We start from the raw sequence: 25343 nt of genomic DNA on the forward strand, positions 1-25343 counted from the left end.
CAGTAATGTAGTCTTTCGTTCTTCATCATTGAACTTGCTTTTACTTTCACTTAATGTCCCCTTTTCTGGACACTGAGTTTATCTTATTTTGTTTTTATTTAATTTTAGCATAGATGTCTTTGGCCAGTCTGGTTTCATGTTCTGCTGATTCTCCCGATGCCAGGGATTTGAACCTCTATTAGTACACGAGCGATCTGTAGCCAAGCACACAAAGCTGATTGCTTTCCTAGAGAGCAAGTGCATTCCAAGGAACTCATTTTTTTCCACAGTCACATGGCTCATGGAAAGCAGATTTAAAGAGAATGGTCTCAAAGGTATGTGAATGGCCAGGGAATGACACTGATTAAATGTCCCTAAATCTTCCAGATTAGATTTGAGGCAGGAGGGACAGATGGATAACTAAAGATCTCCAGACATATCTTTTGGATTGCAAATAGTTTTTTTGATTAAATATTCCATTAATACCTAACTATTATGTATTCTTTTTCTTCAGTAAGTTCTTTATAAAGAAGAGCCATATAATTTTTCATGGGAGGAAAAAACCCACATATATTTGAAGTGACTTACCCAAGGTCACATAATTAAGCAGTGGAAGAACTGGGAGGAGAACCTAGCTGTTTCAAAGCCCCTTAAGAGGCAATACTCCTTCCTTAACTGTTTCTTTCCTGAGAGCTGCCATTTGAGTGCCAAATTAGCATTAAAATTATGGCACTAACTCAAAGTCAAACTTTGTTTAAAAAAACCACAGCACACACATTTTAGGATTAGGAATATTATCTCTTTGTAACTGGATCATAAAAAACTGTGTTTAATAAAGGCAGGGTACATTGGTGTGAATAGTAGCTAACTTGGGTGACAGGCCTGTGAAGGAATCTGTTCTTTTTGTCTGTATTGTGTGCTTTCCTCTGTCACTGTTCATTGCTTTTCTGTCTGACTGGCGGGAGACCACAGGCCCCCAGGGAGATGGAAGGGAGAAGCACATGGGTGAGGCAGAGTAACATCAGCCCCAGAGAGTACCAGCCCTTGAGGAAACATTTAAAGGTGGGGTGAACTGAAGATGCCTCTGCTTGCCGACGAGCAGGCTGGGAAGGTCACTCTCTCTCCAGTTCCAAGCTTACAAAGAAAGGGGGTACAAGTAACTGCTTTGCTCTTCAGGACTCTGCCCTCCTCCCTGCCGCCCCTAAACTGGTTTTGACTCATTCTAATCAGGAGCTAACATTTACCTGGAGGAAAGCTGCCTAGAGGTAGCAATCCCAATATGTTCTGCAGAGTTAATATAGTTTGGAAATATGGAAAATGCCACTTGGTGATGCAGGGGTTTCATCTAAACAGAAGGAAAGTGGTGAAAACTGTCCTCAGAGGGCACATCTGAGAGGGACCCAGGAGTGACTGATGTGTGACTGAGGCAGGCACTGGTAAATGAAATAAATATATGTATAGCGACTAAGGCAGAAAATCAAAAGAATCTTCTCTGCAATTCATAGATCAACAGAGGCAGCTGTGTCAACTCTCATTTGATACAATACAGATCCCAAATCAGTGCTTAAGTAGGAGTGTAAAATTGTACACAAAAAACATTTACAGATACAATCTCAGATCCCAAAATCACCTCTTCAAGAGCTTTTCATATTGCCCATTTTGTGTAAATGGACGGATAACATTCAATTGGATTAGGCTAAATGTATGTCACTGCTATAAACAGCAGCAGGGAACTGATGCCTTATGATTGCTAGAGCTTGTTGTTTTCATGTTCCCATCAGCAGGAGGTTAATCTTTGCACTTTATTAGAGACATAAGCAAGGCTTCAGTTTAGCCACACCTTTGGACATCTAGCATCAAAAACATTTACTTGCTCTTGCAATAGTTGCTCAGCTCCTACTACCCCCTTACCACCCCCCACCCCCCCCCCCCCCCAATAACGAATCAAGCACATTCTCTAAAATATCTTTTTGGAACCTCTCAAGGAAACTAACCATACATTTTATTTGGACAAATTATATACAAATGCATTTCTTCTGCAACTGATTCAGTCCAGCACAAAGGGTAATTTGACAGCATGTATCTCTGTGTAAAAAGAGTTGTGACTTCTACTTAAATTATTTGCTTTCTCCGACTGTCTCTGGGGAAATGTTCACCTTTAAATCAAAGACAATGAACAGATTCACAGAAACATACTTCAGGTTATTCACTGCTATTTAAAATACACAATGGCACACATGGAGAGTTAATACCACATACAAGTGGCTTTTCAGTTAAATTGAAAACTTAATATGAGAGAATTTGGTTTTCAGCCTGGTTTCCAAGGAAACATTTCCAGCTACTATTGGTGGAGGTTACAGGTCGACTGTCAAGCCCACGATTTCCTTTGTTCCTGGTCCATCAGTTTTATTTCTTTTATCATCTGGTCTTCCCTACTGAAAGGCATGCTAATATAGGGGGAAGTGTTTCTTAATACATGTAAAATAATCACTGTTTTCCGAACAGCCTCCCAAAATGAGAGACACTCAAAAAGCAATAGCAGTCATTAAAGGAGAATATATTAAATTAATGCATTTGAGTTAATTTCAAACGTGATATCCAGATTTGTATATGTACAAGTCTGTGCAATGTTGATAAATAACTACTGGAGATAATCTACAATTTTACTATTTATCCCTAACAAGCATATGGGATCCCACATTGCCGTTTTCAGGAGTACAAACACATTCCAAAACCAAAAATGAAACAAGGAAGAGCGTAAGAGTACGTGTGCAGGTTTTTAATCAAATGTGCCATTACTAAGGCGAGATTTTATAGCCCTTTGGGATACCTGCATTTTCTACCATTACAGCATTAAGAGATGACGAGGACTGCAGGAAATCAATCACCAATGTCATTGCTATTTCAAGATGAGGGGCAGTACCCATTGGAGTGCATATATAAGACTGAAAACAGGTCCCAGCCCCACAGGCACGCACTGACCTGGGCTGGAGGCATGCTGCTTTTGTTTGGTCCCTTCCTGGCTTTGGTTCTAACCAAAAAAGTGGATGGTACAAAGGAAGAGAGAGCCGCTGGATATTTTCATGCACACAGAAATTAAATTACATAGACTCAAAGATATATCACTGCTGCTGTTTCTACTTTTGTCCTCACTTGTGTTTTTGCTCACTCTTTGTGCCTTGGCAAGGAAGAATATAGGGAATTGTGGTGGTTCCCCTCTTCTTCCCAGTTCGAGGAGGGTTGGACCCCGATCTTCTTCCCAGGACATTCACATGAGCCCAGACTGCAGTATTTTTATTCCTCTTACCTTTTCCGAAAGCTCTGCAGTGGCAGAAGGCTAGTATGGCTCTTTAGAGGCACTATTAATAATATCCTTCAGGCACTAGAGAATGATTCTAGGAGCTATTCCCTCCCTGGCCAAGGGAGACCAACACCCAGTCTCCCTCCTAAGCCATGTCAGTCGTAAAATATGGACATACAGGAGGGTGCTGGGGTTTTTAACGGCTGTTCATCTTTCCCTGAACTGCAATATGCTCTTCTCTGTAAGTGTCTTGCACTGCAATTGCCCCAGCTCACACTTTCTTTACTCCTCTCCTCCCATCTACATTGCGTATCAGTAAATAACTTCCTCTGCTTTGTATAGTCCACTTCTGCCTACATTTGATTAAAAAGCTCAAAATCTCTCTTCTTGGCCATGCATGTCTCCAGTGTCCTTCCATCCTACTTTCCAAGATACCTTACACTCTGTAACGATCACAGAAACCAGGAGCAGAGCTAAAGGACTGTGCTTTATGTTAATAATTGGGTGATGCCTATTAGATTCAAAATTGGAGTGAGACATGCCCTGCTTGTGTAAAAGCACAAACACTGATGCTGCTATGAGCTGAACCTGACCTCGTGAAATGGCCACCTTGATTCCCTCAGAGCAACATGTACTTTGTGAATTTTCCCTTTAGATGTTCATAATTAAAAAAAAAAAAAGTCTGCTATGACAATTTTCCTCAAACTTGTGATCCTATTTTCTATCCCTTCCCTCCTATTATACATAAACAGATTTAACTCCTTCCTCCATGTTTTATACTGAAATTAGGGAAAGAATGGAAGGGGAGAAAGGATAATATTTATTTAATTTCTGCAAAAAGCAGATAAAGAAGTCCTCCTCTTAAGATGAGGTGCTAGATGCTGAAGGAAATGCAAACAGAAATAATGGGTGCTCTCAGGAGGATGGCTGAGAAGGAGTGCAGGTGGGAGGTGCCAAGGGCGTACCCAGTGTCGGCACTTTGCTTCACGGGATGATGACAGAATTAGCACATCACTGACTTTGGCGGCAGAGAGCCTGCAACCAGAGGCAGCGCTGAGGGAAAGCTGCTTGTGACCTGGATGGGGACCACCTCATGGCACCCCCCTTCCTGCCTTTTACCCTCCTGATCTCCATGGGCCCAGGAGACTGGGAGTTGACCCGTCCCACCGCTGGCACTCGCCCAGTGCCATCCAGCCAGGTCCCTGGCAGCACCAGCTCCTGCAGCACAGCGTACTGAGGCTCCCAGCACCTTCACCTGCGGGTGCTTATTGCTTTCTCCTACTGTTACAGGCTACTCCTCCCTGACTGTACTTGTCATTGGTTTGCTTTGGTGGCAATAAACACTATTTTATTACCCACTTCCTTTGCAGCAGGTGTGTGATGGTACTGGGAAGGCACAAGAAATGCAGATGCAGGATATCTGGACCACAGTGATGATGGGGGGTTAGATACTGCTCCCAGGAATTAAAGGCACATGGTCTTGAGGGAGACAGAAGCAAGGGAAAATATCCGATGGACAGGATGGTGTACAGTTTGCTGAGATGTTGCTTAGAAACCTTTTATTTTTTAACTGGTATCCTAATGTTATCACTGGCAGCGCTTAAAGCTTGATTTGCCTTTGTTTGCACAATGAGTTTTAAGTAACCTATGTGGGTCTGGGGTCTGATCTTCTATCAAATTTTGACAAAAAGTCATGGAAGCAGAATTAAAAACGGAGCTCCTGATAAATTCTAACATTGCTCTAATTTTTTTCAAATTGATTCAATTTAGATACCTATGATAAAGGTGAAACTTTGACAATCATGTAATCCAAACAGGAATGTCAAAACATAAGGGCTCACCTTCCTCTCCTGAACTAAACTCGGTGAAGATATTATGATATTATGAGAAAACTGTGAATAGCATAAGAGCATTATAATCCATTGATACTAATCAACACCAAAATTGCTAGAGAAATAAGAAGCTGTCATTTTGCTTAAAGCCTTCAGCAAAATTTGCTCGGTTGATAGTAAAGTGAACATTACACAGGTTCATTTATTTTATGCATTTCAGTTCTCAGCATGACATGCCTTCTATCCAGAGACGTGAGTCTATTTGCAGTGTACCTCAGAAGACAGGAGCATGTGCATCAACAAATTCCATGGTAGTTTATTTCTGGTTAATATTTTACAGCAAATTAACACTAAATACACTCCTCTCTTATAAGATAACAATCTAAGGGCAACACCTTTTCTTTCAAGGCTCCCAGTAAAATGGTAACCTTTGAAACATGTCAGCTGCTTGATGTAAAAACTGAGAACTGTCTCCATCAGGCAATTTAACAACTGATCTATATCTTTATGACTACAACTTCTCATTATGGAGACATACACTGCCTAAACCACTTCCAGAAAGACACAAGCAAAAGTGATAAAGTTGTTCCAAGCCCGCAGGTGGGGTTAGCTCAGTATATCAAGATTCTGATGCAGTTCTGCTGGGAAGTCTTCCCGACTGGACAAAACCCAAAACACATAGCCATACTCTGGTTAGTATCCATGCTCTGCATGGCTACTATACCCGAAGTGCACCTCAGCTATGTGTTTCACTCTCTGTTTTGTTGCTTTTCTTTCTATGGGGCAGTAAATTTTCAAAGTTCTAGTTCTCTTTTTTCACCTGGAACTGTTAAGAGCTCTCAGACTAATATTACAGCATTCAAGTACATGACACAACATCTTGCATGGGCAGACTGCGGCCTTGCTGTGCATGTGTTCTTCTAAAAAATATAATGTTGTTTATCATTCACAGGTAGAAATGAAGAAAATTGGAGTTGGAATGGGCCTCATCAGATCATCATCTGTGATGATCAGTGAGATGCTAGACTGACGCTGTTGAATACAGGGTTTGTGTTGCAGCTGGAGTTGGAAAATCCAAATGTACTTAAGCTAGTTGATTTGTTGAAATTACAATGCTAGCTGAAATCTTACTCTATTCTGAAGCATTATTTGGGTGCTTGTACTCTGTAGTGAAATACATAAAGGCAGGAGATAAGTAGTTCATACAGGCAGACCCAAACCATAACAATTAAAATAGAAACTAAAAGAGAAATAAGTTTTCAGTGTGGTTGCCCAGGTACCAGGAATAGAGGCACACAGAAAACTCTTTACCTGAGGGAGGGAAAAATGGAGATCAAATAGTTAATTCCATTCGGAAAAAAAGGCAGGCATTCAGGAATAAGGGATGTGCATTATACTGAGAGGGAGAAAAGACATACAAAAGGGTATGGAATAAAGGACTTTGCTTCCTAAAGGCAGATGGCCTATAAGGTCAGCTGGCCAGGTCCTTCTGGACATGCTCTTATTGGATACATATTTGATCAGTGTTTATGAGAGTAAGTAAGAGATGAGTTAGCACTGTCTTACAGAAGATGCCCGATATAGCTGTAAAAACAGTATTTTAAGACTTTAACAAGGGACTGCTATTGAACAACTGAGGTAATTCTTCTCCTCTACTAAATGTACTGCCTTACTCAAACCTCAAAAGATATCAATGAAGATAATGGCTGTCTCTTGCTTTGCAAACTAGGCTATTAAAATCATTATTCAACACTCACAAGGACATGGGAACCTCACCAAAGAAAACAGTACAGCATCCACAGCAGGGTGAACGGTGTAACATGTATGGACCAGGGGAAAGCACACTGCCTGGCAGCACGTTTAGTGCCACCACTCAGGTGCCTCGTTTCAAGCGTGACATATGTCCAGCCATATGTGCAGAGTGCCCTAGTTGAGACAACTGCCAAGTTAAGATGAAACCAAACATCCTCCTTCGGAACATCCTTGGCCAGCAGCCGTTCCAGCATATCAGAGAGTCAGGAGAGCTCTTCGGGGAACCCTCTGGGGCAGGCACATTCGGCTGGGCTAGCCCTAAACTAGTCAGCAGTGGCTGTGAAAGCTGCCTAGCCACAGGTGCTTAAGGCAAGCTGCTTTATTTCAGTTCTCCAGGCTCTGCATGCATGTGAGCAAGCAGGTAGCTATAAACTATCAGCTGTGTACGACGAACAGCACCCTCCAGCCCATATCCAAGATACAAGATGTACGCTAATTTCTTCCAACTGTCACAAATGCTCCACTTAAAACTCCGTGTTGCTGACAGGAAAGAGTGCAGCTCTAGCACCCTGTTTAAAGGGTGACCGCTGAAAGTGGGAAAAGTGAGCTGTGGAAATGCAGGTTGGTGAGGAAAGGGAATCAGGAAGCATTGTTGCTGGTGATGGCTCACTCTCAACAGGAACACATAATTGGCAGGCCCTGAATCTCATCAAATTCACCTCTAATTTCTCCCCTTTCTGTGTCTGCAATGATGTGCAAAAAATGGCAAAGAATTTACTTACTGCTGACTACAGTTGCTGAGGTATATGGGCGGGACAAATGACCTCACAATCCTGGGAGCTGAAGGAGATAAGTGAAGAAGGAACGGAGCAGATGATGGATGTAATGCTCTACAGATCATTAAACAGAAGTAGAGCTGGACATGGGATTTGAGTCAGAGTTGGCTTGGAAATGTAATGGTGCAGGCAGAATTGCTGATGTTAGAGTGATGCTGTGATCAAAACCTTCCCTGGAGATTTCCCTGGAGAACTGAGATTCGTGGGGCTAGCAGAAAGTGGGGTTGCTAGGCCCTGAAGCAGCAAACCCTGCCTGTCAGAAAGAAATGGAAGAAGTAATAGGGGAAAGGTGGAAAGAATGATAATATTCCAAGCTTTAAAAAGAAGGGTTGAAAGGAAGAATTTTGGAAGGATGACAAAATGATTTACTGCTCCCATAGCCTGCTGAGGCTCAAGGTCTCTGTGCTGCTAATAATGGTTAGTGTCCTCTCACTGAATGTACTGTGCGCATGGAAAAATTTGACAGAGAAGAATCTAATTACCATTTCCTAAAGGCTCAGAGACTTTACATTGATAAAACTTCATCAAAATCATGCAGGCACTACATTAACAATTTTGACTTGCAGTAAACTTGATTTATTCTTTATTTCTTTGGCATTCAGGCTACAGTGTACAGAGTCCTGATGCCCTTTGGACGTCACCATCAAAACTAGCACATTGACTTAGATCATATTTTGCATTTTTGCTCATGCTGAAACACAGACAAGCAAAATCAGCACTCAGGATTTGCAGCAGACACGAAGTTTTTAAAAGATCAGATATACAGGGTTAAAAATACTGAATGAGAGTACTAGCTACAGACAACGTGCCACAATGTATTTTTAGCACATATAAATCTGCACATACAGGAATTATTTCCCTCTCTAAACTTAGATGCCTTGATCTCTAGTGCATCCTTTCTTAGTGTAAATCCTTCAAAATGGATTATGTTTAAAAGACTACTTATCTGATGCTTGGAAGAGATGCTAAAGCAATATTTTGGCGCATATTTATAAAGTGATTAGGATCTTCTATTTATTCCACACAGATTAAAAAAGATATATAGTCATGCATTTTGATAATTGATGTGAAATGGTAAGGACTAGTACTTTGAATCAGTGGAAATATAGGAATCAAAACCCGATTGTCCTTTCTTTAATGAACATAGCATGAGCCCTGTGCAGAGAAAAACCCTTCCTTGAGGAATTTGTATGTTGACAACATGCAGCAGATGGATGAAACAAAAAGGATGAAGAAGACAGTCTTGTCTCAGTCCTTTGAGCATGTCTGTATGTTCTCTGCTTACCTTTCTGAATATGCCTAGTCATTTTACACATCCCTCTCAAAATTCTTATCTACAATACAGATTATCCCCACAGGCTATTTCTATATTCCTCCCTCACTCTTTATGGCAAGGAACATTAATAGTTACATGTACATGTATTTATGGCTTTCTGCCCTTTTTGCCAAAAAAATAAAAACCCTCAGAAAACCCACCTCAGCTTTTCTACTATCTTGAAAATAATAAAATAGCAAGCCCTGTTTTCACAGAGGAATCCTTGAGTATCTCAGAGAAGGCATGTTGGGGGTTTAGGACTTAGCTCTCAAAAAGACATACCATTCTCCTAATATCATATATGTGGCAAGTGTGCGACACGGTAGGTAGTCAAGTGATAATGACGGTAATATTTTACAAGAAGTAGTTACTAGATCCATCTCCATGTTCTTAGAAACTTGGATAACTTGAATAGTGCACATAGAAAGCTCAGCTGCATCCTGGGTATGAAACCTGATACAGAAACCAGCTGGCAAGAGCAGATTTGAATAAGCAGCCACATGAATAAGCTCTAAAACACATTCTGGTTATCTTTGTGCAATGTGGAGTTTTGTGGCTGGTTAAGAGCTTCTACCCACATTATAGGAAAAGACATTACAGCTTAGTATTCTTTCGTTGGCATATTGTTCTCTGTGTCTCACACACTTGTAACATCTTTCCTATGTTTAGGCATCCAGAAGCTAGGCATTCAGTCTAAAATGCTGCCCAGATTAGGCTAAAGATTTAAGATTAAATCCATATTACTTAAGCTATCATTCTGTATGAGAGCCCAAGCCCAACTCTACGTTGCCACTGGCAGTCCAAGCCTCTCCCTGGCCCTCCTGTCTGCTGCTACCAGCGTCTGACAGAGACATCAGGAGCTGAACGGGCACAGGCAGGAGTCACAGGCAGACGGTGGGTTTTTTTGGTTACTGCTGCCAGGTTTCAGGGCTGGTTTTTTTGTGCAGGGAATGGGGAGGGTTGCCTGGGGGTTTTCCATCAGAACAACTGCTTACCTGATTTGTTATAGCTAGGTATAAGGGCTAACATGAAACTGTACCCTTTAGGTAAATGCCTCTTTTAGAAGCTAAAGCTAGGGAAGATTAACCCTGCTCTTAAAGGTCTTTGGGTTACAGCCACAAATCAGAAGTCAAGAGACAGAAGCTCCCTTGCTTGCTTTCTGCTGACAGGCTGTGGAGCTTGACACAGGTCAGTTAAACCCTGCTCCAGGAAAATGCCTGTTTTAAGGTATTTTATTTAAAATATGTTTGTTGCGATGGGAACTCTCTGCAAGATTCAGATTAGCTCAGTTTTTGACACACTGGGTCTAGAAGATGTACATCTGTTTTGACCCTCATTAAAACAGGGAAGACAACATAAATATATTTAATAAATGGAATAGGCTGAAATTACTGGTCATCTAGATATTTAAACAGTTGTCCTGAAGGAAGACTATGAAGTTCTGATATGTATCTTCCACATTTTTAAATTAAAGCAGGTGCATACCCCCTTCATTGAATCAGATCTTTAATTATACCAGACTTCTAATCACACCAGGCCTCCAATATGCCACTGACAACTTTGGTTGGAAGCCACATATTAGTATTGTTACTGGCACTGCATCAATTTAATCCCTTTGCTGCCAGCCGCTCACTTGCTTCACTATCACCAAGTGAAGTAATTCCTGTGACTTAAAACACCCCGCCAGGATGTGCCTGACGCACTTGGAAGTGCTTATCTGACTAAGGTTTGTTTAGTGAGTGACCTCTCACACACAGAAACGCTCTTGCACTGAACACTGTCCATCAGTGGCAAGACAGTAAAAGCCAAGAGATGTGTAAAAAGACCAGCTACCAGCCCTCAGGAGCACAGAGATGCAGAATAGGGTTATTCCCATTTCCCCTCTCCAGCTTTCTAAATCAGACATTATTTATGAAAGCACAGCCAGTTAGCAGCAGCCTAGCATAAAGAATGCAGTACAGACTGGAGATACATGTTTTTAAGGTATTAAACAGGGCAGGTCCCCAGATAAACCCCTAGGAAATTCTACTTATAACTGGCCTCCAGGCAGAGCATGACTGATTAAACCCTCGTAGTCTGACCATCCAGCTAGGTTTCTTTTCCCCATCTGGACTGTAACATCCCAGTCTGGATGTTGGCATACGGTTGGAGCCTAAGCTCAAAGCTTTGCTAATGTCAAAATAAATGATACCCATGGCTTTCCCTTCATCGGCAGATTGAACCATTGTATCACAGAACATGATCAGGTTGGTCAAGGCAAGGATACCAAGGGTAAATCCATGCTGACTGCACTCAGTCACCTTCTTCTCCTTCACGTACCCAGAAATGTGCTGCGAGAAAGCTCACTCAATGATTTTTCTAGGGACAGAAGTGAAAGTGCCCAGTCTACAGCTGCCTGAATTGTCCCTCTTGATTTTTCTGACGATGGGTGCAGCATATGCTCCATCCATAAGTGTCCTCCAGAATATACAAAGACTGGAGGCTTCTCAAATAAATGAAATGCATAGTTTTTCATACTCCTTTTGCTCCTGTGGCAAAAAAAAAAATGCTGCAAAATATACACACATACACACTTTTAATAAAGTCAACTTCCTGGAGATTGTATCAAGGACAGTGGCCTGGGAACTGCCCACACAGAATGGGGAGTCAAACATCAGGGAGACAGTGTACCTTCAAACATGAATACAATGCACTAGGTAATCGAGCAGATTTTTTAAAATTTTATTTCCTTTGAGCAAGCAACCTCCCCAAACAGAAATCTACACCTAAAAGTGCTTGTCCTGCTCAAATTATTCAGATGGTAAACTCCTTGGGTGTGGGTACACATGCAATGCCAGAAGCAGCACAGTTGTACTCACCTGGTCCTGTGAAACATGACTTTATCCCTTGGTTCATAGGTAGTCACCCCAGAAAACGGTATGATAAAACCTTCTGTTACCCTACTCCACCCCTATTATATGTTCTTACAGCCTAGCTTACACGTGAATACCTTGAACAGTAAGTGAAGTACATTTAAAAAGGTTTAAAGAGGTCAGGCCGAGATGGTTTACAGAAAGGATCATGAAGCTTTTGAGTGAGGTGTCTAACTACATGTTTACTGTTTGTGTCACACACCTTTCATAAACAAAATGGCAGTTTAAACTTGAGACTACTACAGAGCCCTCTGGAGACCTGATTTTTCAAGATGCTTTCACTATCAAAGAGAACCTATATAACTTAATTCTTGCTTGAACTGAAGGGGGAATTTTCAGTGAACTGAAAAAAAATTGTCACCAACTAGATTTTTTTTTGCTGTAATTTTGAGTTCTCATTCAAAAATTTAAAAAATAAAAATCTGAAATAATTTTCAAAATAAAAATATCCTTCTGAACAAAATATATAGATTGTTATTTTAGAAGAGGTAAACCCAAAATATTTTGGGGCTTGTTTTGTTGGGTTTTTTTCCCTCTTTCTCAGGCCCTGGAGTTGGAGCTGCACCAAAGCAATCTAGGTAATTCAGTACAAAAGTGCATTTTGCTTGTCCTTATCCTGTTTTATTTGCCAAAAACCATTTTGGTGGGATTTTTTTCCTTCCCTACTAGGAAGATACTGACTGTTCACCATAAACATTTGCTTATATTTATGTAATACTTGTAGTATTATACAACTGTAATGCCTAGTGATGCCCAGATTCAGGCTCCTGTTTTGCCAAGCTCACAAGTAGCATGAAGGCTTGAAAACAGAGTTTAGGGTTTTACAGACACAAAACCAAAATAAGAGACCTTGTCCCTAAACTAACCTCTGGAGCCCCACTTTTAAGACAAAATGGCAACAAAAGGGAGACAACTAGCAGAGTAGACGAGATGAGAAGAAAACATATGATGATGCAAATCAATTGTACACAGTGAGCTAGTATCAAAGGTTTGTTTGTTTTTTAAACAGGCAATATGTCATTGTTTGTTTTTGTTATTATTATTTGCTATTTATACTGCAGCAGTGCCTGGAAGTCCCATCCGGACACACCAAGCTCAGTCCCTGCCTTTAAATCTTGGTGCGATCAGACGTGGACAGATTTAAGTTACTGGAATCAGTAATTTCTCCTCTCAGATGTACATCTCCAACAGACTACAGAAAAATAATTGCCACATATTTTCTGTAAATTCTGACATTTTAGCAACCAACATTGTTTCTTGTCACCACAGGTGCCACGTGCGGTGCAGTGCAGGCCTACACATGCCCTGATCTCAGTCCAGAGCCTTTATCATTTGTTAATTCCCCTTGGTGCATCCTCTGTCCCTCTATTCTTCTCCAGTTCTGTGTTTTTATAATTCTCCACTCTTTTAAGCACTGCAGTGTGCTGCCAATGTGGGAGCAGATTAGCACTGGCATCAGTTGGTTTCCCAGCTCTGATTTTTCCTTACTGTACCTAATACTAAACGAGTTACTGATGCTCCAAGCTCAAGTTTTTGACCCTATCAATTTATTTTTTTGGTACATCTGAACTCTTCCACCACCACTGCCCATCACATGCCTGCTGGGATATTTTAGGAACTGACAGGAACTAGTTACTTAAACCAGCGATTGTCCCAAAGCTTAATGTATGAGAAGATCAGTCTAAATTTTCTCTTTCATATAAATCACACCCATAAGTAATGATCCATACACTTAGCAAAACTCACCAAATTCAGTCTGTATCAATGCAAGACAAGATTCTGTTAAGTCTTCAGTGGCACCTGTTTCAATGACACTTCCCTGAGTTTAGGATAAAACAGACTCAAACTACAGCACAAGACTGACACACCAGTGAAAGATGCACCGAATTTCTTCAAAGAAAATGAATACTGCAAGGATCATAAAATATTTGTCATCACAATACCTAGATTCCTCTTCAGGCACCTTAGCATCACAGCCTTCACCAGCACAATCCATGTCAGTAACCACAGTAGCTGTAGGTCCTGTTAGACTTGCTTACAAGCCACTGTCACTTTGGTTGCTGCAGGTTCCCAGCAGATTTACAGGCATTTTAACTTTCTGTGATAATGTGTCATAAACACGCAGGACACTAAAACCACGTAATTCCATCTCAGGATAAGTACAGGCACAAGCTGTGACAGCCAGGCAGGAACAAAGATGCATGAAAGTCCATCAAACTGACTCAAGTGCCACCTGACGTGGCACGGCGCTAGGTGCTGTGATATAGGAAGACATTCAAACCCAAAAGTACACTATAAAAGCAGTCATTCAACAGTTAGGAATATTTAAATTGGAAGCTTATAGTAACTAAACAAATACAGGATCAAAAATCAGTCTAATGATAATTTTTGACAGACCGCATAGGGCATGCCTTGATTTTAAAAATATTTATCTAGTCCTTTCCCTGTGCCAACTCCAGATCAAACACAAGTCTGGTCACAAACAACAGGCTCTGGACAGCCACCTCCATGGTCCAGAGTGTGGCAGTGAATCATCCCTGTTCACAGAATTAACAGGGTTTCCCTCCACAAAATCAGACCAGCTCACTCTGAATGTTCTGATGCAGTCAGTCAGTTGCTGTTCATAATCACTCCATCATTCTCATTTAATTATGAATGGAAGAGCTGCTTCACCACAGGAGTTTTTCTTTCAAGAAGCAATATTAATTTATAACAGGGTAAGACTAATAATACTCTCACCCCTAACTCCTGAAAGAAAACAAAAGGCCTTATACAAGATCCCAGAAAATTACCAAAACCCAATTTTCACACTTGGGTTCTTTGGCACCATTCAGACATTCAATTTGTATGCGCAATGATGTGATTCTAAACTTCACATTTTTTTAAAGCATTCCCCCTAATATACTTGGCAGTCCTAATGAGATTGGTAAATGAAATAATAACAATAGGCTGGATTTGCTAGGGTAAAATGCAGTTGAAGGTGACTTTCGGCCAACTTTTAAGCTGTCTGATCTTTTGGAGGATCAGTTTTAGGGTCAATTGTTTGGTACATAATGCAACAGTCAGTACCTGTACAAATGGACCTATGAGCACCTTCTGGCAATCATGATATTCTAGTATACAGGGATACCTTGAATTTGTTTTCACTCTTCCAGTCATAGCTCAATGCAAGGGACTGCAGGAGCCAGTGACTCTTCATCTAGTTCCAAGTCCCCTGCCATGGGCAGGGACATCTTCCACTACATCAGGTTGCTCAAATCCCCATCCAACCTGGCCTTGAACACTTTCAGGGAGGAAGCATCTACAACTTCTCTGGGCAACCTCTTCCAGTGTCTTGCCACCCGCACAGGAAAGAATTTCTTCCTTTTACCTGATCTAAATCTACCATCTTTCAGTTTTAAACTGTTACCCCTCATCCTGTCACTACACTCCCCGATAAAGAGTCCCTCCCCACCTTTCCTGTAGGCCCCCTTTAAGTACTGGAAGGCCACTATAAGGTCTCCCTGGAGCCTTCTCTTCTTCAGGCTGAACAACCTCAACTCTCTCAGCCTGCCCTCACAGGAGAGGTGCTCCAGCCCCCTGATCATCTTCGTGGCCTCCTCTGGACCCACTCGAGCAGGTCCATGTCTTTCTTACTTTGGGGGCCCCAGAGCTGGACACAGCACTGCAGGTGGGGTCTCACAAGAGTGGAGGAGAGGGCCAGAATCACCTCTCTCAACATGCTGGCCATAGTCCTCTTGATGCAGCCCATGGTACGGTTGGCTTTCTGGGCTGTGAGCTCACATTACTGGCTCATAGTGTTTTTCATCCATCAATATCCCCAAGGCTGCTCTCAATCCACTCATTGCCCAGACTGTATTTGTGCTTGGGATTGCCTCGACTCATGTTCAGGACCTTGTACCTGGCTTTGTTGAACATGAGGTTGGCACCGGCCCACCTCTCAAGCCTGTCCAGGTCCCTCTGGATGGAATCCCTTCCTGCCAGCATGTCGACCACACCACACAGCTTGGTGTCGTTGGCAAACTTGCTGAGGGTGCACTCAATCCCACTGTCTGTGTCACTAACAAAGATGTTAAACAGCACCAGTCCCAATACTGACCCCTGAGGAACACCATTTGTCACTGCTCTCCACTTGGACATCATCCTGTTGACCATCCAGCCAATTCCTTATCCAACCAGTGTTCCATCCATCAAATCCATGTCTCTAAATTGGAGAGACAAGGATGTCGTGCAGGACAGTGTTCCAGTGATCAGGTCTGAGGGTTTTGACTGGGAAGTCAAAACAGGAGATTAGACTGCCCCACTATATCTAGGATTTCTTCTTAAACTGCAATGTTTTGTTCACAACAATCTTTATTTCTTTGCAAGGTTTCTGGCATAAAATTTGTTTTAGCATCCATCACTCAGTCATAGTCAGCTGCCAGATAAGAAAAACCACAGGTAAGAAAGGCCAGGGTTAAATTTAGGAAAACATAAAAGCTTTCTTTAGGAAAAAATGGAAGAAGCAACTGGGGATAGAATGTAATAAAATCAGACATGAAGGATGAAACATGAGTTAACTTTATATTTTGCTGAATGTCCAAATATGAAATTCTGCTCATTGGGTGCTGACTGATAGCTCCATTACTGACCCATTTAAGAAAAGATAAGCCTTCATTCTTAACTATGATTTGCAGGCCAAGATGTTCCCAGTAGCGGTTGCCTGAGTTTAGGTGCCTTTAGTCAGCCCCAATTCAAGGCAAAGAACCCAAGCCCGTGCATGAGCTTTGGTACATGAGCAGCTCCACTGGTGTCCAGAGTGGTCCTGAAGTGCAACAGCCCAAAAAGGAATCATGCCAACTCACACACATCAAGACCCAAGTCACAGGCTCCAGCAAAATGGCAAACATTGTTTAAAAACATGTTTCCCGAAGGCCTTGTTGGTGAATGGGTCACTTGGCAAAATTGTGAACACAAAGCATGCTGTGCAGCTGCCTAAAAGCTCAGCTCTCCTGTGTACCTGAGCAAAACCAGGATACAGGAGAAATCAGAGGGTTACAAAGGGTGCCCAACAGGACTTCTCTAATGATGTTGCTCAAGGCACTCGATGCCAGCAAAATCTGCTGGGAAATAGCTCTGATTTCTGTTACTGATGTAAACTCTCGAGCCTGTGGAGCCGTGCTTTTCTTTTCAATGCTCTTTGTACTTTTCCTGTCCTCTTTGAAAATGCCACGCTGAACTCCTTACCATCACTCTCCCCCGCACCACATTTCTTCCATACCGCTAATGCGCGCTCTCTCACTTCCTTGACTTTTACCACTTAGGATACGCAGACAGCAGTGGTGATGATGCTGAAAGCTTTCTGCTGGCAAGGAGACCGACATCCAAAAAGGGACAATTTTCTGGATGGAGAGATCTCTGACTAGCATAAAAGTGAATTTTGTGGATTAGAGTATCTAAATCTTCCCTTTACTCACTTGCAAAAATCTAGTATTAGGATACAATTTCCATTTCCAACTTGACCCACAAGGTCAAGTTCATTGGCAATCACATGGGCAAAGGAAGTGGATGAGAGTCAGCAGTACCAATAAAACCATTGCTTCTTGGTTTTGGTAGTTTCCAAGCCCAGAAACTGTCTAGCTTTCTTATCCTCCAAGGCTTTTAGGGTGGAGTCAGACAGTACAGGTTTCCCAGATATAGAAGAGTGATTAACTGCATTTACATTCCTGTAACAAGCACTTCTTACTATGTTTAAATCGCTATCATCTGAAGTTGAAATACTGGCAGTGAAATCAATCTCGTACATGCATTTTTTTCTATATGCAACAGAATTATCCAGAGCAAAAAGAAAATCCAACACAATGACATATAATTAGAAAGGACAACTGTAAACTACTTATTTGGGCCCATCACCTCTTTGAAATCTACCCTTCATGAGATACTCAACCAAAGCTAAATGAAGATACAAAGAGAAATTCTACTGATTTCAGGAACTGGGCCTTGGCTGCAAACCAGAAAGCACGTAGGCATAATTGCGGATTCAAGAAATGTTATGAAGATCCTTTAAAGTTGTGACTCAACTGCAATCTTAGTTTGCTAACTCCCTGATGAGATTCCTTCTTTCTTCTGTAAGATACCCTTGCACATTAAAGTAAAAATACTGTGAAGTAGATACAGGCTGCAAGTGTCCCAAAATATCACTACTGATGGAGAAGTAAAAATGCATCTCATTTTATATGCAGTAGCAAATGCAGCCTGACTACAACCTTTAGGCTGTTACCGACAAGAGAAAATCTTCATTTTGAGGGTTTTTTAACTGCATCATTATAAATGTACTGCCTGCTCATTTGCCTCAAGGGCTGAACCTTTCTTTATTTTGTCATTTACTAGCTGGCAGAATTCTTCACTGCAGATATCATCATTAACACATGAATCCCTTGGAATATCTACTGTTAAAGAAACCAAAAATGGATAGCGTGAAAGAGCACCTTTATGCATATATGTGCATTTGTGTGTATAAAAATGCGTATATATTAATTGGACTGCAGAGCACAATTTTGTGTTTACAGCATAAGAAGCCTGTCCACAAAGTTACTTAGATAAATGAGGTCCCTGACCATCAGAATTCTCAAAGAACACCATGGTGTCTTTACACATTTAGCAGAATACTTGAATATTTACATTTAAACTTGTGCATAAGTCTCTTGTTAGATATCTAATGTGAAGCTAAGAGATTTCTCCTTTCTTTTAAGCATTTTTTTTTTCCTTTACTTCATTGCATTAGCAACACATGCATTAGCACACAATTGACCAGAGAGATTTTTCTGGAACGTTTATATTTGAGGCTTTGTATTCTCCCCTGGAAATGTTGCTGTTTAGATCATGATCCACTTAACATAATGAAGTGATTTCAAGTTAAAAAAACAACTAACCAAAAAACCCTTTTGAAGTCTGATGATTTATTGTGATTTTGGTCCAGGACAAGGAAAAGTCACATGAAACCAAGAAGTAAAGATAAAAATGAAGGTCAGCTTTTACATATCATCCTACAGGTGGCAGGTATTTGTGTAGAATGACATCCAAGACAGAAACCATTAACCCCCTTGCTGTTGCAGCCAAGCAAGCAGGCACACAGAAAGCTGAGCTCCATAAAGAGATCTTGCTAGACCCTTTGCACAAGACATTTTTTCTGTGCGTGCACCCAGCAAAGACAGACACACACCTTGTGATAAGGGGCTGGCAAGAGAGATGCAGTTCCTGCACATCAGGGCTGCAAAGCAACACTCTGCTGAGCTGGCAGTTGCTGCCAGGCAGGGGGGGTCCGGTCAGACGGTGATGGTGGGCCACCACACTTCATGCTGGCTTGGACTTGCAAGTGCCTGAGTACCTGGACAAGTATCGGTGTTACTGTCATTCTGCTGGTCTCAGCAGATGTGCCACAACAACACCTCTAACAGCTGTTTTGAGTGAGAGATGAGGAAACTGATGTGTCACGTTTTGAGACCAAAACATTTTAATTCACAAAATGAAAGACACTCTTGAAATGAACTGTAAAGCATTTTGTTTTCAAGAAATTACTCATCTGAGAGTAATCCACCTTGCTTCTACAGTTTCATTTAGCACCATGTCCTCATTTTTTGTTTAGTATTTTATGTCCGTTAAACAATCTTAATTTCATTGTGCTTTATTGTGTACCTATTGCAAGTAATGTATAACCAGAGTAAGTTGAAAACTGCAGTCTATTTTAAAAAAAGAAACAAAAGTCGACTTTACTAGTGCAAATACCCTCAGGAGCTGAAGTACTGAAGACAGTCTGCAAAGATAGAGCATTAAGCTGTGAATTCTCCTTGGCAGTGACAAAACTGAGGTTTGTATTCTGTACCACCTAGAAGAGCTTGTGACCGGTAGACAAACAGCAGACCCCAAGGCTCATCTGTATTTCAGCATTATCACTTGTTGTAATAAAAGACAATGCATGACATGATTAGGTCATAATCTTTCCTAGAGCTTCCAGGTACTGTGAGTTTTGCTTTTGAGAGACATCAGCAGCAGGAACCATTTTGAGGACACTGGAGAACTGCATCTGTAAGTGACCAGCACCTGGTGTTTCAGGGAGAAATTCAGGCAGGAGCACAAGGAGAAGCCATGTAATATAGGATCCAGCTTCTCCCAGTGGGGAATGCCTTTGTGAAGGGTCTGGAGCACAAGTCTTATGAGATGCATCTGAAGGAACTGGGGTTGTTTAGACTGGACAAAAGGAGGCTGAAGGGAGATCTTCTCACTGTCTACGACCACCTGAAAGTAGGTTGTAGCAAGGTGGGTGTCAGTCTCTTCTCCCAAGTAACAAGTGATAGGACAAGAGGAAACAGCCTCAAGTTGCACCAGAGGAGGTTTAGATTGGATACTAGGAAAAATTTCTTCACCAGAAGGGTTGTCAAGCACTGGAACAGGTTGCCCAGGGAAGTGGTTGAGTCACCATCCCTGGAGGAATTTAAAAGATGTGTAGACGTGGCACTTAGGGACATGGTTTAGTGGTGGGCTTGGCAGTGTTACATTAATGGTTGGACTCGATGATCTTAAAGTCATTTCCAACCAAAATGATTCTATGATTCTATAACTTACTTGCTTCAAACACATAGAGACAGAAAAATTATTATTTCAGTCTTGGCCTATGGTCTATAGGATATTCTGAAACTCCTGGTGACAGTCTCTTTCTGCTTCCACTGCTACTGCTAAGAGAATCTATAGAGTGCTCTGGAAGTCAGATTTAATAGATGGAGTTTTCCTCCTCGGAAAGAGGCACTTCAGAACTGATTCTCCCAGCAGCACTGCCCAAATGATTAACCTTCCCCGCTACTTTGTATTGGTGAGGCCACATCTGGAGAGAAGTGTCCAGTTGTGGGATACCTAGCACAAAAGAGAGATGGACATACTGCTGCAAGTCCAGTGAGGGGCCAAGAAGATGGTGAAGGGACAAGAGCACCTCTTCTATGAGGAAAGGCTGAGAGAGCTGGGAATATTCAGCCTGCAGAAGAAAACGCTCGGGGTGATCTTACCTATGTCTATAAATACCTGATAGCAGGGGGTAAAGAAGAAGGTGGAACCAGGCTCTTCTCAAGGGTATCCAGTGACAGGACAAGAAACAATGAGCAAAAAATGAAACACATAAATTTCTGCCTGAAGAGAAGAAAACACTTTTTTTTACTGTGAGCATGATGGAGCACTGGCACAAGTGCCCAGATAGGTTGTGGAGTCTCCCTTTTTGGAGATTCAAATCCCAACTGGACAACCAGCTCTATCTGACCTGCTCTGAGCACGAGGTTGGACTAGACAATCTCCAGAGGTCCCTGCCAACCTTGGCAACTCTGTGATCCTGCGAGAAGACGCAGAGGCAGGAGTGTGAAAACAAGTTAGCAAGGAAAGAGATCTGTATTTTCAAGCTTTTAAAAAATAGCAGAAACTGCAATTAATAGAATTAATATTTTTTATATAATAAAGGACATCACGGAGGTTGTATCGTATTCCCCACTGAATAAAATAGGATATGAAATTTCCTGGGAATAGCTACTGTACTGTGGCAGTATCAAAGACTGATCTTAATTAGAAGACAAGAAGGAGACTTTATTTTTTCCTGACACTGGAGAACAGTGTGTTTTTCAGACTCTTGATACGAGTGTCTGGGAGGAACAGAGAATTACTCCGGCCACAAGGATGTCTCTGCAGGGAGCAAGAGAGAAATGAGAATTTAACTGGCCAAAGGAAGAAGAAAGAATTTAGAGCTTGTTCTGCAAAAGAAAATTTTAGCTCTGCATAACTTTCAGGAACCGCACAGAAGAGAGAACAGGATGGGCAGTTCTCATACTTAACCTCTTCTGTTCTGCAACACAATTAAGACTGAGGGCTAGAGAATAACCTCTGTGTAGTTCAACAAATACTCATCAACAAATTACTCGGCCATTTAAATAAATTACCACCAAAAAAAAAAAAAAATTGAAAGTAACATCTAAGTGAAAGATGGAAGACTTCTTTTACAGATTGCCTTAATTGAGGCCTAAAAATTCCCCTCTCATGCTCCTAAAAGCTTAATGAAGATTGATATATTTAGCAAAATTTGGGATAAGCAGGAAAACATTGTCTGATCACCTTGATATAGGAGGCATGATGAATTCAACAGGGTTATATGGCAGGTACAAATATTTTGGCACTATCAGGCATTATCCTTTTTATAATTCAAAAGTCATGGTGTTGATCCACTCTCATGTGCTCTCTGATCACCCTAAACTACTCCTCTCCTTTCTGCTCATGACCTCACCAGGCTTTTGATTCAGACTGGAAGACCTTTTGGACAGACCTGTACTTGCATAGGTATGTGTCCTGAATGCCAACATAAGGCAAATAAAGTTTATGATGTATCAATACCAGAAAGTAAGTTTTCCCTTTCTTCCTCACTCCTACCAACATCTTTTTCTATTCATCCACTACTTTTTTCCTCCATCTAGCTTCTCAACCCCACTCTCTTCCAGACCATTGCCCTGACTCTCATCAGTGATAATGCCCTACTCCTCACACTTCCCTTTGGATGTTTTTCACAAAGTCTTTTTTTTAACAAATGTTATCTCTGATAGACTCTGCAGACCTTCTGTCTTCTCTTTTTTTCTCTAATTGTTTCTTCAGGATCTCTTCCTAAGTTTTCATATTACTGCAGCTTTTTATTAGTCCTTTTATCTTCTGCATCTGTACTGTTTTTCCTCCATTACTAAGATTTCTACTGGTGTCGCAATTATGTCATAAACTTATCCTGTTACTCTACTGTTCCTGACCCACTTTTCTCTCTCTCTGCCGTCTTTGAACTTAGCTGACATCTCTCCTTTTGGATGTCTTGATGTTCACTGTAACTTCTCATAACCAAAACATAAATCCTTTCTTTAGCAATATCACCAGCTCATTTTTAACTGCTTCCTCTCTCTGCTCCTGGACATCTAATTTGCATCACAATCCTGTCATCCACATTTTCTCTCCAGCTTCATTAATAAAATGAGGGCTCATCTTTTGAGAGTGTTGTATAGATACCTCTACACATTTTTTCCATGACTGCTTTTGTATGTACATAGAACCTTACAGAACAAGTTTGTGGTTCTAAAAAAGGAAGTATGGACACAGCAACGTGCTTTCAAACGTGCAAGCATTTTCAAAACGACTGTTCATCTGAGGTGCTCCATTTTTAACATTTCTAAAATTCCCAAAGGGAATCAGTTTGCAAAAGAGCACTGAGATGAATCGGACTCACCAGACACACTGAAAATTTTTAGCAAAGAAATACATTACATACTGAAAAGTGTAGTTATTATTTCTAACACTGTTATTAGTTACATAAGTGTAACAAAACACACAGAGCAAAGAAGATTTAGGGTTGTTCTAAACAGTCGTTGAATGCATCCCTGATCAACTTATGCAATGTGTGGAGAAACTCTAAATTACTGTAAAGCATCTATGTATACTAAGTATAGATGGAAACTGCATTATGACTATGAAACTGTGTGATGAGCCTATTTTCTCTGAGAATTGCCTCAATCACATAAAGTCATTCTTCCTCTGCAGCCAGCAGCCTGATTTTACCTGACTGGTGCAAAGGAGGACACAATTTCAACTACCACCTTTCTTTTCCCCTTCCTCTTATCAGCATTTCTCCTTTGACATCTGAGTATACATTAAAAAAAAAAAAACAAAAACATGAAACCCCTGTCATTTCCACCTAGGTGCACTTCCAGCATTTCTGCAGAATGCAGTCTGTGCTGACAGCTGTGAAAGTGCAAAGGAGAAAGGAGGTGTAGGAAACCAAGTTCTGCTGATGCTAATTGATAATAAGATGGGCCTTGGTGCTTCTGAGCCTCCCAGTAGGCATGGCTTTGCATACAGAACACATGAAAAAGCAGGCAGGGCTGCCAGATCTCCCAGCTTAGCTGAAAGCTGATGGGTGAGATTCTACACCCTGCGTCATGACACGGGTTGGATGTCTATCAAATGAGCAGGGCCTGTCACCATACAAGGCTGCAGCTTTGTCACAGCACCCAGAAAAGGGAATGCCATTGCACTTTGCTTGTTCCAGATGCCATTGTTCCAGCAGAGCCTGTTAGCCACGGAGCAGCAGCAGCAGCATGGCTGCAAACATCCAACAGCAGAAAGTGACACCAGGGGCATGTGAGTGAGCCTTGAGCTCAGGACTAATGGTGGCGGCGTTTTGTCCGGTGTAAAAGGTTATCTTGCTGGAGGCACCAGCTGTCTTGTTGGCCCTTCCTTGTGCTGTTGGAAGCAGGCTATTAGCTGCTAACATATAAAGCAAAACTCTACCAGCCTTCTTCGAACAGAAACACAAATTGGAGAAGACAAAGAAATGAAATGGAACAAGGCAACAGATGGTGCTAGTTTAGGAAAGAGGAACAGAAGAGGTCAAGACCCTTGCCTGCATTTGTGTCAATTATGTTACCACCCATAAGATTTAGCTCCTCTCTACCACATGGTTTACAAATCATGGGGTCAAGTAAGAAACAAGTTTTTGTTAAAATGACAGATTTGTTCCTTTGGTACACAAATACCAGTGTTATTTCTGATAAGCTACTGACAAAAGTGAGGCAAATATAAATAGATAATAGAACAGAAAACATCTTCATCTCTGTGTCACTCCAGTTCGCAGTTTCCAGACCTCTTACTAAGAAAGTGGGATCCCACTCCATCAACCAGAAAAACTCATTACTCTGATCCAGGTACTGATCAATGCACCATTGCAGTGATCACAGTAGATTTAGGGGACACTTCCAGAGGGAGTGAGGCTGCACTGGTCTGGTGTGGAGAGCCTTCACTGCTTATTGTGATGAGCAAGACTCATAAGCAAGGGAGTGGAGAAAGGGATAAAGGAGTTGGAAAAAGAGAAATCTGGCATGATTTGGTGACATTTATAGGGCTAACAGTGGGTCTTGCTGTATATTTGCTGATAAGCATAGCATACTTGACAAGGAAATACTCAGCAGATGAAGGTGCCTGGTAACATTGGATTTCTGCTGTTTTCGGTGGTCGGTCCCATCATAATGTGTAGTTCTAGACAAAACTTTGCAGGGCAGAGAAGAAGGTCTATCTGTACCAGCCACTGTAACTATAAGGGTTAACCATAAGGGTTCACTGTGGTTGGACCACATGAAAAAGCAGTAGCATTTTACAGTATTTCCAGTCACACCCAGCACTATCTGCTCCCCATTTTCAGCAGCCTCACAGCCTCCCCATTTTCTCTCCAAATTATCAGAGACATTAACAAGAGTCTTTTCCACTCCCCACTTTGACTGATCTTTCTAATTAGGAGCACTGAGCAAATAGATCTGAGAAGCAGCCTGGCAGCAGCAGGCAGCCTGGCTTCACTGCACGCAGGGCACGGAAAAAGCTCTGCTC

The 25343-nt window shown here is 41.5% G+C and overlaps 1 protein-coding gene across 5 annotated transcripts in view; it reads right to left on the minus strand.

The window, feature by feature from the left end:
* FAR2 (fatty acyl-CoA reductase 2) overlaps positions 1 to 25343 on the minus strand; it is a 151510-nt gene that overhangs the window by 58765 nt on the left and 67402 nt on the right.

The sequence above is a fragment of the Tyto alba genome, unplaced genomic scaffold, assembly GCF_018691265.1.
Source record: "Tyto alba isolate M040663 unplaced genomic scaffold, T.alba_DEE_v4.0 Super-Scaffold_21, whole genome shotgun sequence".
Taxonomy (NCBI): domain Eukaryota; kingdom Metazoa; phylum Chordata; class Aves; order Strigiformes; family Tytonidae; genus Tyto; species Tyto alba.